This window comes from Acinonyx jubatus, chromosome A2 (genome assembly GCF_027475565.1).
Source record: "Acinonyx jubatus isolate Ajub_Pintada_27869175 chromosome A2, VMU_Ajub_asm_v1.0, whole genome shotgun sequence".
Classification (NCBI taxonomy): Eukaryota; Metazoa; Chordata; class Mammalia; order Carnivora; family Felidae; genus Acinonyx; species Acinonyx jubatus.
Window position 1 is genome coordinate 36,117,501 of NC_069383.1, and position 16,351 is coordinate 36,133,851.

Consider the following 16,351-nt stretch of genomic DNA (forward strand, 5'->3'; position numbering starts at 1 on the left):
AAGCAACACAATGCAGCAGAAAAAAACAATACAGTAGCACTGTATGTACTGACACCGAATCATGCCAGGGTTCTGCCCTAAGTGGATAAAAGCAGGTGCCTCTGTTTATACTACCAACTCTGAAAACAACAACATATAGAGATACATATGTTTATATATACATCAACTACTTCCAGATAAATACCAAGAAATCAACTATTATGATTGCTTTTTGAAATGGGGAAATGTATATTTAAGATAGTTTGGTATGGCACATTGCAACAAATGGAGAGCCAGTTGTCCCAGGCCCAACCTTGCTTTGCTGGGGGCTAAAAACATAACATCTCTTCACACCCTTAAAGTAACTGAGGTACAGCAGGCTACAAGGTATTATCTGTTTTTAATAATGAAATTAAAAGTGAACAAATCAAACTGACCATTAAAAGCTTATCATTGGAGAATGGAAACTTAATTCATCTGCCAAACCTTACTGCAGTTTTTAAAAATAGTACGCGGTTGAAATTTTAACTGCACTTTATTTTTTTAATGTTTATTTTTGACAGAAAGAGAGCATGAGCAGAGGAGGGGCAGCAAGAGAGGGGGACAGAGGATCTGTGCTGACAGCAAAGAGCCTAATGCGGGACTTGAACTCACAAACCACGAGAACATGACCCAAGCTGAATTAAGCGACTTAACTGAATGAAACACCCAGGCACCCCTCTAACTGTACTTGAAATGGTAGTCCAGTAATCCCTCAATCTTTCTTATTTATAGGGCTGTGGATACTTATAGAATAGATAGCAAGAGTGCTCAAACCAGAGTTCCTGGCAGACTTGTACCAGGATGTTTACTGCATCCTTAGTATTTCACAAATTTCAAAGGAAATTATTTTTATGTGAGATAGGGGTACTAACGTGAAGTCAAGTTTTATCCATGATTCTGTTACATTTTATTTTTATCTTTCTAATGTTTATTTATTTTTGAGAGAAAGACAGACTGACAGAGACAGAGAGAGAGAGAGAAAGAGAGAGTAAGTGGGAGGGGCAGAGGGAGGAGACACAGAATCCCAAGCAGGCTCCAGCCTCCGACCTGTCAGCCCAGAGCCTGATGTGATTCCTGAGAAATGACCTGAGCTGAAGTCAGACACTTAACCAACTGAGCCGCCCATGCACCCCTATTTTTAATTTATTTTTAAGACATATAAAGAAGGTAAGTCAAAGGTCTCACTTGTTAGCTTAAGAAGCTCCAGCTGACATTCATTTTGATTTGACTGAAAAAAAAAATGGAAACATTTGATTACTTTAATGAATATAATTTGTTAGCTAGATAAAAAAAAAATTTAAGCATGGTAAGAATTAGTAATGAAGAGAAATTCTTGGCGCTAGTGCTGATGTTACTCTAACCTCAGCAAATTGTACACGTGCGCTAGAAAGCACTTATCTGTAAAGAAAATAAGATTTGAGTCTATTGCACCTTTCAGTCCATTTTAGTTTGTTTTCATGGTGAAACTATGTAATAGCTTTTTTATTAGTTGGCATGGAAAAGCTTTTGCTGCTAATCATATACATGTGGCAAATATTTTTTGTGATAGTATGTCAGATGATGGTGGTGTTTCAAGAAGAAAAAAAGTCAAGATCAGTATTCAGAAAGGAGCAGGTAAATGATTGGGATGCAGAAAAAAAGACAAGAAGAAGAAGCTCCGTGTGACTAGAAAAAAAGATGGATTCAGCACTTTTCCCATCAGGAGAAACATCCGTTACGCCCAGAAAAAAATAAGTAGGATTCAGTGGCATTGGGATATTTAGAGAGTTCTGAATACTGATTCCCATTCTGCCTCTAAGGCCTAATCACCCAGACAAAAATATTTGCATGTGCACCTTGTCCAGACACTGTGTTCAGCAAGTTCAGCACTAAGAACTCACTGATGCAGTCTCCTGCCTGTTTAAAAAAAAAAAAAAAAAAAAGGTAGTGGATGCATGGAACTGGTGAACAATTGGTGTCAAATATTAACGACATAAGAAGAGGAATTAAAGACACTCTAGGCATAAAAATAAATAAAACACAGTAATCCAAATAAGAAAGAATAAAAATCTGAACTAAAACACTGGCAGAGGAGAAAAAGCAAACAGATCTAAATGGTAGATATGTATTTGTTAGTGTCTATTTCATTTTGTGATTGACTAAGATAAATGAACAAAAGAGGGAAAACTGAAAATGGCTTTCAGAGTTTTTGGCTTGATTATATGTGGTAGACGGCATGTCTTTCAACAGATAAAGAATACAGCAAGGAACACACTGTGGGGGGGTGGGGAGAGGTTATACTTGTGGTGGTGGCCTCTAAGAAGGCCACTGATGATCCCCAACTCTGGTTTCTGTGTCCCATGCAATCTCCTCCCCAGGAGTGTGGGCTGGACCTAGTGCCTTGCTTCAAATGAACAGAATACGGTAAATGATGGGATAATCATTTCTACGGTTAAGTTTCAAAATAACTCTGACTTCTGTCTTTCTCATTCTTTCATGTGATCACGATGATGGAAGTCATTTCCATGTTGTTGTGAGTTATACTATAGCTAGACCCACATAAAGACGAAGTGATAGGCCCACATCTTTTGACTGAATACCACCGAAAAACTAAGGAAATTTTCTTCCAACCTCTAAAAACTATAATCTGGCTCAGCAAAGGAGTCACTCACACAAATGATGAATTATGTTAAGTTCCAATATACCTGTTTGTTATTTCACTCACATCATTCCCCGTAAAAACAAACTACTAGCCAATATTCATATTGGAACTAAACTCATACACTCATCAATTGCAGCCCTAAGGTGGCTGCAAGCTGTAGAGTTCAGCAAAAAATCAATGAAAACATTCAAAACCTCTGACATGGGGCTTGAGTGTTCTTGAGCAAAGAATAAAGTAGTTTATAGTAGCAAAGCAACATTCTTTATATATGTATGTGTTTCTGCCTTTATATTGGTTTATGTCCAACAGTGTATTGTTTCTGCAGAGTGGTGAGTTTCATTTGCTTTATAGCCAAAGAGTTAAGATAAGGTAAACCTTGTATCTTCTAGGCTTAGTTGATTTATCTGGACTCAGAAACCAACCCATTTTTGACAGTAGATCTGTTCTAGATACGATAGAACCCTACTGTTAGTTGCTTAATGAATACATGCTGAATTGACAGCAGTGGATTCCTCCGCTTTACCACCCTGATTGCTAGTAAGATTACAAAGCTCATCTCATATTTTCTTGGCTTAGAATAGTGCTCTGCTCATATATTCAATGAATGAGTTTATAGAATGAGTGAGTGGATGAATGAATGAGTCACTCTATTAATCAGGACAGGCAATGGAAGATTGAGGAGGGTATGATTGATGAACCCTGCACGGAAAAGGAAGGGGAAGGAATCATGGATATTGCTTTAGGGTATGTCATTCATGAAAGTAATTTTATTTTCACACCTTTTAAAATGAAATTTTGGCAGCATCTTTAGAATAGATTTGAACATTATAAAGGTCAGAAACTTCGGGATCACTAATTGTTAATATGACACTATGATATAAATTTGTCATGGCATATAAGGAAAACGATACTTATTGCCATTGCTGTGTGACAGGCAGGAAAAACAATAGACATGTTACTTGGCAACAGGCAGAAACAGCATCATTATCACCACCACAGAGTCATGGAATCTCGAATTGGAAAGGATCTTAAAGGTCATCCAGTCCAACATCAAGCTCGACAGATGGCCATCTAGCCTCTGCCTAACCATTTCTAATCATTGTTACTTGTCATGGTAGCCAGTTATATAGTTGGATAATCTTAACAGATAAGAAGCTCCTAAAATCCAGAAAAAAATCTGGCTGTTTAAAACTTCTCATTGTCCCTGACTAAAAACAGAATTTACATAAAATGTATTTTCTCCGTAGATGGAATGTAGAGAAACAATGGCACTGGACATGGTATCTGAGGATTTGGATTTGTGTTAGAAAGAAGCCACCTATTAGTTTATTCTTAGTAATTTAATTTCTGAGCTTTATACATATATAAGATAGAGTTGTGATGGGAATCAAAAAAGATAATATATGGGATAGTGCTTTGCAAACTGTAAAATTCTAAAAGGTACTACTTTTCATTTAGACAACATTTTGTATATTAAATATACTGTTTGTCATCTCCCAATGCAACCACAGTTATCTTTTGTAGTGTGATATGGTTTTGTGCAGAGGGCAGAAAACACACCTAACTATCCAGACCAATACGCTAATTTAAATCCTTCCATTTTTAGGAGTAATGGTAAACTATCAAAGGAAACAATCTTAAAAGAATCTTATCAGTGCTTTATAATATCACTCTGATAAATTATGTCTTTAGAGTAGTACTAGAAATCATATTTTTGGGTAATATGCATACTTTTTTTAAAATTTATCTTTAGAGAGAGTACACAGCATGGGAGAGTACACAGCATAGGGAGAGAGAGAGAGAGAGAAAGAAAGAAAGAGGACAACCTTAAGCAGCCTCCATGCTCAGGGTGGAACCCAATGCAGGGCTCAAATCCACGACCCTGGGTTCATGACCTGAGCCAAAACCAAGAGTCAGATGCTCAACTGACTGAGCCACCCAGGTGCCCCTAGAAAGCCTATTTTTAAAATGAAGATTCTTCATCATTTTGAGAATACTGTGGGAAACAGTTTGATTTCTCTATCCAAGTTGGAAGTAAGCTTTTTAAAAACAGTATTTTAATTTTTCATTCAGAATGATTTGTCCATAAAGACACCTCATAGTTATATTTAATTTTTATCTTTCATCAACAGCAACTTGCCTAATACCTCAGCCTATAGATGACTACTACTCAATACGGAGAAAAGAAGAGAAGGGTATTTATTTGTTGAGACCCAACCATACACAGCAAATAGAGTGCCTTGAGTTAAGATGGATATAATATAACAAATGCCAACCAATTCCCTTTGAAGAGACTTTTTATGTTAACATAAATGGTATAATGCCATGTAAAATTTAAGCTCTTACTTTTCCAAACTTGTCTACTTGACATGGACCTTCTGGAAACTATACTAAAGGTTTCTGGATACTTGAAATTTCATCCACCTCCTGCTTCAAAATTTGGAACATACATGTTTAAATTTCTAATAGTTCTTTGAAGTTTATAATAACAGTAACAAAATTGGTATTTCTGCACAAATAATATTGTTTCTGAAATATATGTGCTTCCTAACATTAAAACTATCCACCAAAGATAGAAAAAGAATCTGATTTTTTAAATTAATTTATAAAACACATGAAAATTTCCTAAGTCATTAGTTGGGAAATTTTCAGTTTCAGGTACTCTTTTGGGAATTGACACCTTTTTTGAGAGGCTCTACTAAGAACCCCTTATAAGGCCCTATTTCTCTGTTGTCACAGTATTTTACTTTTTTCATAGCTGTCCAGGTAATGATGGCAAATCACTTAATGACACTGGCTGGAATGCTTCTTCCCCACTCACACAGTTTCTTGAGAGTTTGCAGGGAGCGCACTCACAAACCCCTGTGCATTCCTGGTCTTCATTCAGTGCCTCAATATGCCTTGCCAAGGAAGGAAGAATGAATCATCTCTTTGGTACAAATGGGCCTCTCTTTTATTTCTCATTTAATTCAGAACCTAGGTAGGAAAGAAGGGCTATTTATTGGGCCATTTACGAGACACACCCCACCCAGCATAATGAAATTGTCCAATGGCAGTTCTGAACAGCAAGATTCAAATCAGTCCCAGAAACTGTAATGCTATCTGTCTTCTAATAACCCAGGGTTTGGTATAACTATTTTTCTAAAAGTCTCATAAAACATCGTGTGGCAACTTTTTACACCTGGGGAAGACATACCTTGGCATGTCACAGAACAAAGTGCTGAAGCACACCATGTGTCACAAACACATTATAGGTATGCCAAGATGCTGATCCCATCTGCCCTCAGGGTGGCCAAAAGAGCCTGGGGCAGCCAGGGTCCTCAGGCCAATCACCACCAGCCACAGCTTAACCCAAGGTGCTCTCCAAATACCAGCGCTTTCTATGTGTGTCACTGTAGAAGTAGTAGCTGAATAAAACTCTGAACCACAGCAGCTTAGTCACCTGCCAGGAGCATGGCACGTCTCTGGTCAGGATGTAAACGGGCTGCAGGTATAAAACAGCAGACAACTTTGCTGTGGGTTGCATTATAGAATTTTAATATAATTCACAAACAAATAAACACTGTCATAATTTTTCCATGTCCCAAAATAAAGAAGTCTCACTGGGTCCTCACTACTTACTATGTGGAAATCCAGGAACTAGACGGTGAGGCTATCCTAAAGATTCAAGCCAAGAGCAAAGAGTTCACCTCAACTGACAGAACACATTTTTTTTTCAGGGCAGATATTTGTCTCTCCCTATGAGCATCACCTCTACTTGGATTGCAATTATGTAAATATAAAATAATTTTTACAAAAATAATAAAATTGAGCTTATTTCCAGCTGGGCTCCAGAAAGCTAAGAATTGCCAGGAACTAACTTCATGTTATTTCTATGTGGAAGAAAAGCACAACAGAAGTCTGCAAGATTACATGTTTAGAGTTTATCATACGTAAACTTGTCATACAATCTTGACTGAGTATTCTTAGGGCTCAGTTACTTTATCTGTTATGTGAGGATTACAAAGCCAATAAAATCCAAATACTGTTATAAAAAAGGATGGATTTTTAAAAAGAGAAACACCTTTAACTTCTATAATAAAACAGTGATGTTTAATAATGGCTATTTTGCCTAAGGTATACTAACAGAGAGTATTTGCCTACTCATCAACCATCAACCACCAACCTGGATGTTTCAGTCAGTTAAGCGTCCTACTTTTGATTGCGGCTCAGGTCATGGTCTCATGGTTCATATGATCCAGTCCTACCTTGGGCTCAGCACTGACAGCAGGGAGCCTGCTTGGGATTCTCTGTCTCCCTTTCTCTCTGCCCCTCCCCCACTTGCACCTGTGCTTCTCTCTCTCAAAATAAATAAGCTTAAAAAAAAGAAGTATCAAGAAAATGAGCATGAAATAATCACACACCATAATCTAAAGAAATAAAATTTCTAGTTTTATCTAATTCAAAAATATAATATATATATATAGTTACATATATAGCATACTATATATAGTATGTAGTATATAGTATATACTATATATTATATACTATATATGTTATATATAGTATATACATATACACATATACTATATATATTATATACATATACACAATATTATATATACACACACACACACACACAATTCCACCCCCCCCCCAAAAATAAGCAGTGAAGCCTAGTGGCTTTAGAGGATCCAGACCCTAGGTATTCATGCTTAACCTTGGACCAATTATTTAACCTTTCATTTCTTCAGCACTAAAACATGAGAATAGTAACACCCAAGAGTTGTTTTAAAAAATTTAGACATATCAAATATTTAAAAGCATGCCTGGCCTATAGTAAGCTCTAAATAGTGCTGGCTATTTCTATTACTCAACAATAGCACAAATCCTTAACTGCCCCTAACCTCCCATCATACCCATTTAGCCATACTAAGTCTATAGATGCAGAAATTCTAACATTAATTTATTTTTTATTTATTTTTGAAAGAGAGAAAGTGTGAGTGGGGGAGGGACAGAGAGACAGAATCCCAAGCAAGATCCACACTGTCAGCACAGAGCCCAATGTGGGGTTTAAACACACAAATGGTGAGATCATGACCCGAGCCAAATTCAGATACCCCCTAACATTAATTTTTTAAAACATTAACTAAAGTCCACATTTTGTTTTTATTTTCTTAGTTTTTACCGACTGCCCTTTTCCTGTTCCAGGATCCCATCCAGGATACCTTACATTTTGTCCCTATGTCTCCCTAGGGTTGCTCCCCTTGGCTATGACAGTTTCTCAGACTTGGTTTTTGATAACCTTGACAGTTTTGAGGAGTACTGGTCAGGTATTTTCTATGATGTCCCTCAACTGGGATCTGCCTGATGTTTTTTTTCTAAGATTAGATTGGGGTTATGAATTTGCGGGGTGGGGGAGGAAGACCATATAGGAAAATTGCCATTTTCATCACATCATATCAAGTATATATAATATGACCAGGATATATCACTGTTGATGTTGACCTTGATGAGCTGGCCGGGGAGGGATGTGTCAGGTTTCTCTAATGTAAATTTGCTCTTTTCCCCCTTTCCATACTGTACTCTTTGGAACAAAGTCACCATATATAGCCCACAGTTAAGGCGTGAGGAGTTATGTTCCATCTCCTTCAGGGAAACATATCTCCATAAACTACTTGGAATTCTTTTGTATAGAAAATGTCTTTTCTCCCATTTATTTATTCGTCATTTATTTATATAAGTATGGTACAGACTCGTGGTTATTTATTCCACATACTGTGTGTTTACTTGAACATAGCTGTATTCTCTGGAACTGCAAGAGCTCCAGGTTCATCTTGTATATTTCCTGCCCTAATCCATGAGTAACTCCCATCTCTCAAATGATCCCTGGCTCTTTTATTAAAGAATGGTTTTATTCTGAGATATGGCTGAGATACGGCTAAGTAGCGCTTGTTACTTTTAGGCCCTCTTAGCTAACAAAGGAAGGAAATATGTGGGTGTAACTGACCAGTGTATATACAACCAGCTACAAACATTTCTATACGTAGCCATCTGATGTACATTAAGCTAAAGTTTTTTGGTTTTGTTTTTGTTTTAATTTTTGAGAGAGAGAGAGCGTTAGCAGGGTAGGAACAGAGAAGGAGGACAGAGGATCCCAAGTAGGCTCTGCATCAACAGCAAAGAGCTGATTTTGGGCTCAAACTCACAAACCTCAAAATCATGACCTGATCCAAAGCTGGACACTTAACTAACTGAGCCACATGGACGTCCCAAAGCTAAAGTTTTTATTAAGCTAAATCTAAAGCTGATGTCTCCAACTCTAACCCACAAGGTCATTCTAGCCTCCTTCCCTTGTTTACCTGTAAAACTCTAAAATAAAATTTTGATTAACACCTTTTCCCATTAAAATATTTCATAAATAAGAAATTTTTTGCACTAAACCTTTGTTTTGTTTTGTTTTGTTTTGTTTTAAAAAGAGAGAGAATCTTAAGCAGGCTCCACACTCAGCGCGGAGCCCAACGCAGGGCTCCATCTCATGACTTTGACTGAGATCATGACCTGAGCTGAAACCAAGAGTCAGATCTTAGCTGACTGCCACCCAGGTGCCCCTTCACTAAACCTTCTTGAATTTCTCTTCATTCAAGGGATGGCACAAATCTACAGGGACTTTCAGATTTTTGTGGGTGAAATAACACAGATCTTGCAGACAATCAACTGTTTCAAAATCAGAGACAGATTTAAAACATCACAGGTTTCTCTTTGATCTGCTATATAACACTACTGGGGTCACTGAATCTATTGCTTTACGTATTTGAAATTTCAAAGCTACTCTCATCTGTATTTACCAACAAACTATATATTATCAGCTCACATTTAATTTTTTTTTCTTCTAAGTAAGTAAACATTTATGTCTCCATCTTGATACTTTACTTTTAGCAAATAAAAATGAAAGTATGAGAAAAGCTGGGCAGATAGAGAATATGTATTCTAAAACCTATAGTGTTCGTGATAACAACAACCAAAAATAAGACACCCATACCACACCTTGCATAGCCAACAGCAATGAAAATAGCACCTCTGATTTGTTATTCTGGTTCCACTTATGTTTTCTTTGTCTTTTTTTTTTCTTTTCAAGTTTGCCTTTATCTACAAAACAGGCTTTAATCTTAACTTGAAAAATGGCACAGAGGATCAGAACCACAAGATTAAAATGCTTTCATCATGAGTTAAGTTTCTAGTTGGTCATCAAATTAGCAGCAAGACTAAAAACTAACATCTGATTCTAGTGAAAATCAGTAAAATATCCATACCTTGCCAGAGGGATTAGAAATTTGTATAACTTTTCTGGAAGAGAAATTTGACAGTGTTCCCCAGGTTTTACTCCATAATTCTACCTTTAGAAATATATGCTAATGAAACAGTCACAAATTGGGCAGAAATGTACACACAAACCCTGTGAAAAATAGCTTTGTTTAATACTGGTGTAGAATTGAGAACAATGTAAGATTATGGAGAGACTCAGGTAACTGTGGTATATATTTATACATTGTATGTTGTATTTGGTGTGTGTATACACACACACTTAGAGTGTATACTTAGAGCTTATTAATCTAAGAATATATTTATGATATGTTAAGGTTTTTTTTAAAAGGTATGGTATAGGAGAGAAGACTTAGAATCTTGGTGTGAGAAAGTACGGGAAAGCTCTAAGAGGCATCTATTAAGCTGGTCAAAATTAGTAAAAGACATAATTTGTACAAAGTCTCTGGAGAGTCATCAAAAGAAGTGTAACAACAGAGAAACTTACTCAAGAACATCTATGAAAATTCAGTAAGAACAGTGGGAGTTTGTGGCTTTCCGGCCAGGCACTGCACCCATCCTACACAGCTCTTTATTTCTAGGAGATGGCGGCCAAGGAACAGTGCCCATCTCTCCCTTCTGTGTGGATTTAGACATTGGAGAATGCTGGTGATCTCATTTTTCACATTCTGTGTTGCAGAAAGCCTACGCCAATCATGTGGTGGCAGCTGGCTGGCAGTGTCTGCTCCCTGTAGGTAGGGAAGATTTGGGAGGGGCAGTAATACAGTGTAGTCCCCTGTCCCTACACAGCTCTGTACTGTAGGAGAGCAGCTTCTGGAGGCTTAGCAGAACTGCCTCGCAGCTTCCAAATAGTAGGGGGGGGGAATCCTCATTTCTAAGGAACTGGGGATCAATTTCTTGTCTTGGGAGTGAAAAGAAAAGAGGGAAGGGGGAAATGGCAAGAAAAGGACCAGACAGCAAGGCAAAAATAGAATAACAGAGTTTTATAATTCCATACTAAAGAATATATTTTGCTTCTTGAACATTAGAAGCCACAGGAAAAGTCTAGCAAGAGGAATGGTATTATTAGATTTATGTATGGAATTATTGTTCTGGAAACAGAGTAAAAAAAATGGTGGGAAGAGGTGATGATAGAGAGAAGGTAAGAAATCTGATGGGAGGCCACTGGATTGATGAACTAGAGAAAAGACAGTGGATATAAAGAACAGTGGAGATAAAAGATATTCATCGTGTGGTCATGTAATTTATCCTCCAAGAGGTTTCCTATATAGAGAAGGGGGCATTCTTAGTTACTGTGGGAGTGTTCTGGCACATTATGAGGTGCTTCACCTGCCAGACCATGGACTGCTTCTTTATAAAACCCTCTTTTGGTCTTACCCAGCCTCATAGTTTCAAATAACATCTATGTGCCAACTTACAATGTTTGCCTACAGCTCACATCTGCTCCAAACTCCAGGGTCTTATAGCAAATTGTCTACTTAACATCTATAATCAGATCTCGAATAGAAATCTCAAACATGGCCAAAATTGAATTTTGATGTCCCTCCCCAAAACCTGTTCCTTCTATGCTCTTCCTCAAATTAGAAAAGGGAAAGACCATCCTGTCAGTTTTCAGGTCAAAAACCCGGAACTCCTCTCTTTGTCTCAAAAGCACATTCAATCTGTCAGGGAATCTTACTGGCTAAACTTTCAATATATCCAGAATTTGATCTCTTCCCTCACCGCCATGACTATCAGTATTCTCGATCAAGCCCCTACCATCTCTCATTTGGATTCTTGCAATAAATTCCTAACTGGTTTCCTACCTCTCTGTGGGCTATTTCTTTTTTTTTAATATAAAATTTATTGTCAAATTGGTTTCCATACAATGCCCAGTGCTCATCCCAACAGGTGCCCTCCTCAATACCCATCACCCACCCTCCTCTCCCTCTCACCCCCCATCAACCCTCAGTTTATTCTCAGTTTTTAAGAGTCTCTTAAGTTTTGGCTCCCTCCATCTGTAATCTCTTTTTTTTTTTCCCTTCCCCTCCCCCATGGTCTTCTGTTAAGTTTCTCAGGATCCACACAAGAGTGAAAACATATGGTATCGGTCTTTCTCTGTATGACTTATTTCACTTAGCATAACACTCTCCAGTTCCATCCACGTTGCTACAAAAGGCCATATTTCATTCTTTCTCATTGCCATGTAGTATTCCATTGTGTATTTAAACCACAATTTCTTTATCCATTCCTCTGTGGGCTATTTTCAACAGAACAGCCAGAGTGGTTAAGAGGTAAATTGTACTATGTCACTCATCTGTTCAATGCCTTAGAGTAGTCCACAAGGTCCTATGTTCTGTATTCCTCAGTCCCAGTCTATCTCCCACTACTCTTGGCCCTTTTTTATTCTGCATCAGCTGCACTGGCCTGCTCACCATTTGTCAAACTTGCCAAGGATACTTCTGCTTCAAGATCTCTGCTTTTGCTCAGCCCTTTCCCTTCAGATAACAACACAGCTCTTGCCTTCAACAATTTCAGATCTTCGCACAAATGTCATCTTTTCAGTGAAGTCTTCCTTGGCTCCTATTTGAACCCCATTCCATTTCTCTCTCGTCTTCTCTCTCTCTCTCTCTCTCTCTCTCACACACACACACACACACACACACACACTTTTTTTTTCTCCATGGCTTTTACCATTTCACATTCTTTATTTTTTACTAATTCATTTTATGGTTGGCTTCCCTTTAAGAGACTACAGCCTACATAAGAGAAGGGATTTTTATGAGTTTTGTTTTCTGCTATATCCTCAGTGCCTAGAGTGCATGAGAAGAAGTATGAATGAAACAAGGGGTCGAGAATGTTTCCAAGCTTCACTTTTGCAACTAAGTGAATGATGGTGTTAAGGCAAAGACTGAAAGGAAAAAAAATTAGGGAAAGCAGGATTATGTTTTTAAATTAAAGTAAGATAAAACCATGTATTATTTTTTAGAAATGTCAACTTTGCTCATGTTAATACACTTTAATATTTATTCTTAAGGAAACAAGGATAATTTTTGGTCATGGCAAGTTCTGATTTAATATTAGTTTAACAAAGCTGATGGAAATTGAAATGTCTTTTTAATTCTTTTAAATTTCTTTTTAATTTTTTTTAAATTTCTTTTTCTAAGAAAACATGGGATGAAGCCTACCATCTACACGGTCATACTCTCCAAGAAAACTGTCAAGCTTTATTTGTGAAAGTAATGAGCTTACTCTTCCATTTTTATAAATCATATAAAATATTTAACATGCCTTTCCCCTTAGTCCCATCCTACAGGTATTAGACAATGCTGCCAGGTGACCACAGACACCGTTACAGAAGAGGGCAAGTACAATGTCCCTCAATGTACAATGTCCCTCAATGAATGGCACCTTTCCTCTGCTGTGCAACTCACACAGCTCTGGAGACTCTTCACAACTTCAGTCCTTTTTCTATGTACATGTATATGAATACTTTTCTCCCTAGAATCCCAAAGTAGGCAAGTTTTTAATGTGCCTCTATTTAAGAGTAAACAGGGGAAGGTCCTCAGTTCCATGATCAGCTCTGCAATTCTGGTTCGAAACGGCAAAACGATGCTTTTCCTTTTGGTACATTTCTCTTTTTACACATCCTTGATAGTGGACTGTACTGATACAGTTACAATATTTTAGGGAAGTAAGTTAAGAAAAGTCACTAATGCTATCCCAATAACCTTTTCCCAAGAGGTCACTCAGATGTTGTTTTCAAAGTGTGAGTGTGTACCTGTGTGCATGTCTGTGTGTTTCTGTGTGAGTAACTGAGCGTACACACACATATATTTGGTGGGGGGGCATTCATTAGGAAGTTAAGAGGAATTTCCATTTTTAGATGGTCAAACAAAATCAAGATCTTCCCAATTTTACTCAGCATAATACTTGGTCTTAATAAAGTGTAATTTGTATAGTACTGAAGCAAATGGACTCTTCTATACTGATGGGGATAATTAGAGTATAAGAGCCTCGCAGACTAGAAATTCTAATGCAGCCTTTTATCAAAAGCAGTCACTCTACCTCAGCCTGACAGTTAACAACATATGATCTGGTAAACAAATACTTTCACACAGAACAAAAGTGCCATTAAAGGCCAAAACTGTCAACACAAATTCCATTCTTAAAAGAGAAAAAATACGTAAACTGTTGATCACCTCTGGTTGTCTTAACTAGCATGGAGGTTGTCATGGAAACATTTCTGCGAAGTTCACAGTGATGAAATACAAACACTTCCAGTTTAATTGCTATTAGGTTTAGCATACCAGAGTTTATTTATACTCAGTGTGCATTATGATAAAATGTAATATAAATAAAGCTTATAATGATCTAGCATAACAATGCCAGCATTTCCTTTTAAAAAATTAAATGAAAATGAAATTCAATGGCAGTTTAAAATTTTTCCCCAGAAAAAAAATAAACTCCCAATTTTCTCAAATACCTACTCTGATATATTCTTTTTCTGTAGTACATGATTTATTAAAATATTTCTATATTTTTACTTCTCCAGCATGTGATTTATAAAAATACCTACTTCACACACTAAAATTCAATTTAACATAAAAGTCCCAGAGTGGCAGAAATGTAAATATTCTAAGTTAATTTTCATATCAATAATATGCAATTATTCACATTTAACTAAGAATTTTGTTTCATTTTGTGATAAAATACTAAGAATGGTTTGCCAAGAAATTTTGTTTTCCTTAATTCTGCTTTCTTAAAAAAGAAATCTATGAAAATACTGAGGAAAAATCACATTATAGACATGTATACAAAATAACATGTTCACAGAATCCAATTAAATACATACTTGATTGTGTGGAATTTTTAAGAGCTAATCTTTCTGATGTGTTCTACAGAGAGATTTTCTAAAAGTTTGAACAAATTTTTTTTCCTCAAGAAAAATATTTAAGTTTACTTTTACCTCATTTTAATGACATCCAAAAAATATAATTTAAGACTAAAAAGTAATTTTTTTAAGTTTTTATGAAATGCCTAACATGTGCCCAGAAGTAAGATAATTACTAGGTAGAATACAACAAAAATAAGAAAGTTCCTGCCTCGGCAAAACTTAAATTCTAGTTAATGATGGACAAGTGAAAGCATGGAAGGCAACTGCAGAAAAACATAAAGCAAAATACTATTAGGGCTAAATTAGGAAGTTCAGCCTCTTCCGTAGTGTTAATCAGTAGTAAAAGAGGAAGGAATTGGCATAGGCTTCCAAGTATTCACAGAAAAAGTCAGATGGCATGATTTGCAGTTAGACATTATCAAATTAAAGGATACTTACTTGAAATATTCCAAAAACACATGAGGAGTAAAACTTCAATTTTATTATAATTTTCTGAAAATGCATGTTTTTTTTTTTTAGTCTGAAGTTACCTGCCAGTCAAAATAAGGTCTGCCATATGGCACTGACCTAAAGTTGTCTAGTAGCTAACATATTGAGTATTTGCAATATCACTTTAATACCCGATAATCAATATGCGTGATCATGGCAAAACGCACAAACAAGTTGATACCAATTGTGTCTCCAGGTTTCAATAGATGGCAAGCAGCACATATGAGATAATAGCACTATACTGATTCACTAACAATAAAATAAAGAGCTTTCAGTTCAAGCCTTTGAATTTTAGTCTAGGGTTTCCCACTGAATATCTGTGTAAACTCTGACAAGTCATTTCTGCAAGGCTGGGCTGTGTTATTCCTAAGGAAACTTCTTGCTCTATAATTTAACATACTATGTACTTGGCTTCCTCCCATCATTCCCGAATGGAAAGGACAAATGAGAGTGGAAGATGTGATATCTCAAACACAACCAAGTCAAGAGGAAAAGGTACTGGCAGCCAGACATAAAGATATTTCAGGCAACAGAAGAAGCACAGAGTGTTTTTTATGTCCTAATAAGAAATGGAGAGGATGAAAACAGACACAAGACTAAAGTCGCTGCGAGGCAGGAAGCCATTTCGGAATACTACAGAGTCTTTAAAAAAACAGTAGTATTCTCTATTTGATTGTTTAAAAATTCTGGATTTCCCCAGAGGACTTTTAACTGGGTTTTCATCATCAGAAAGCATTTATTGAATGCCTAATTGTATGAAGTGCTACACAAAAAGACTTACATAGTAATGGTCCTTGTATCCCTGGGGCTTTTTAAATCTGGGTCAAACAACACTAAAATGGACATGTCCAAGAACATACAAATAGTAGACTAAATATATTTAACCAAGAAATTTTTTAAAATTCTAGTTTTGGAATATCTTCATCCCAGGCTACTTATTTGAAGAGGGAGGGGAACTTTCTGAACTAAACAGAAAGTAAAGTTTTTATTTTTGTTTTTAATGTTTATTTATTTATTTTGAT

General features: G+C 36.6%; 1 protein-coding gene and 1 long non-coding RNA gene across 16 annotated transcripts in view; one reads left to right on the forward strand and one right to left on the reverse strand.

The window, feature by feature from the left end:
• FOXP2 (forkhead box P2) overlaps nucleotides 1–16,351 on the reverse strand; it is a 563,073-nt gene that overhangs the window by 505,893 nt on the left and 40,829 nt on the right. The window contains exon 1 of one of the 15 annotated variants that reach the window (XM_053218185.1): nucleotides 1,207–4,425. The exons of the other annotated variants lie outside the window; for them this stretch is intronic. The gene's annotated coding sequence lies outside the window, so the exon portion shown is untranslated. Of the gene's footprint in view, nucleotides 1–1,206; nucleotides 4,426–16,351 lie in introns of those variants that run through there. 15 annotated transcript variants of the gene reach the window in all.
• LOC128314738 (uncharacterized) overlaps nucleotides 1–16,351 on the forward strand; it is a 75,377-nt gene that overhangs the window by 29,388 nt on the left and 29,638 nt on the right. The gene's annotated exons all lie outside the window — the stretch shown is intronic.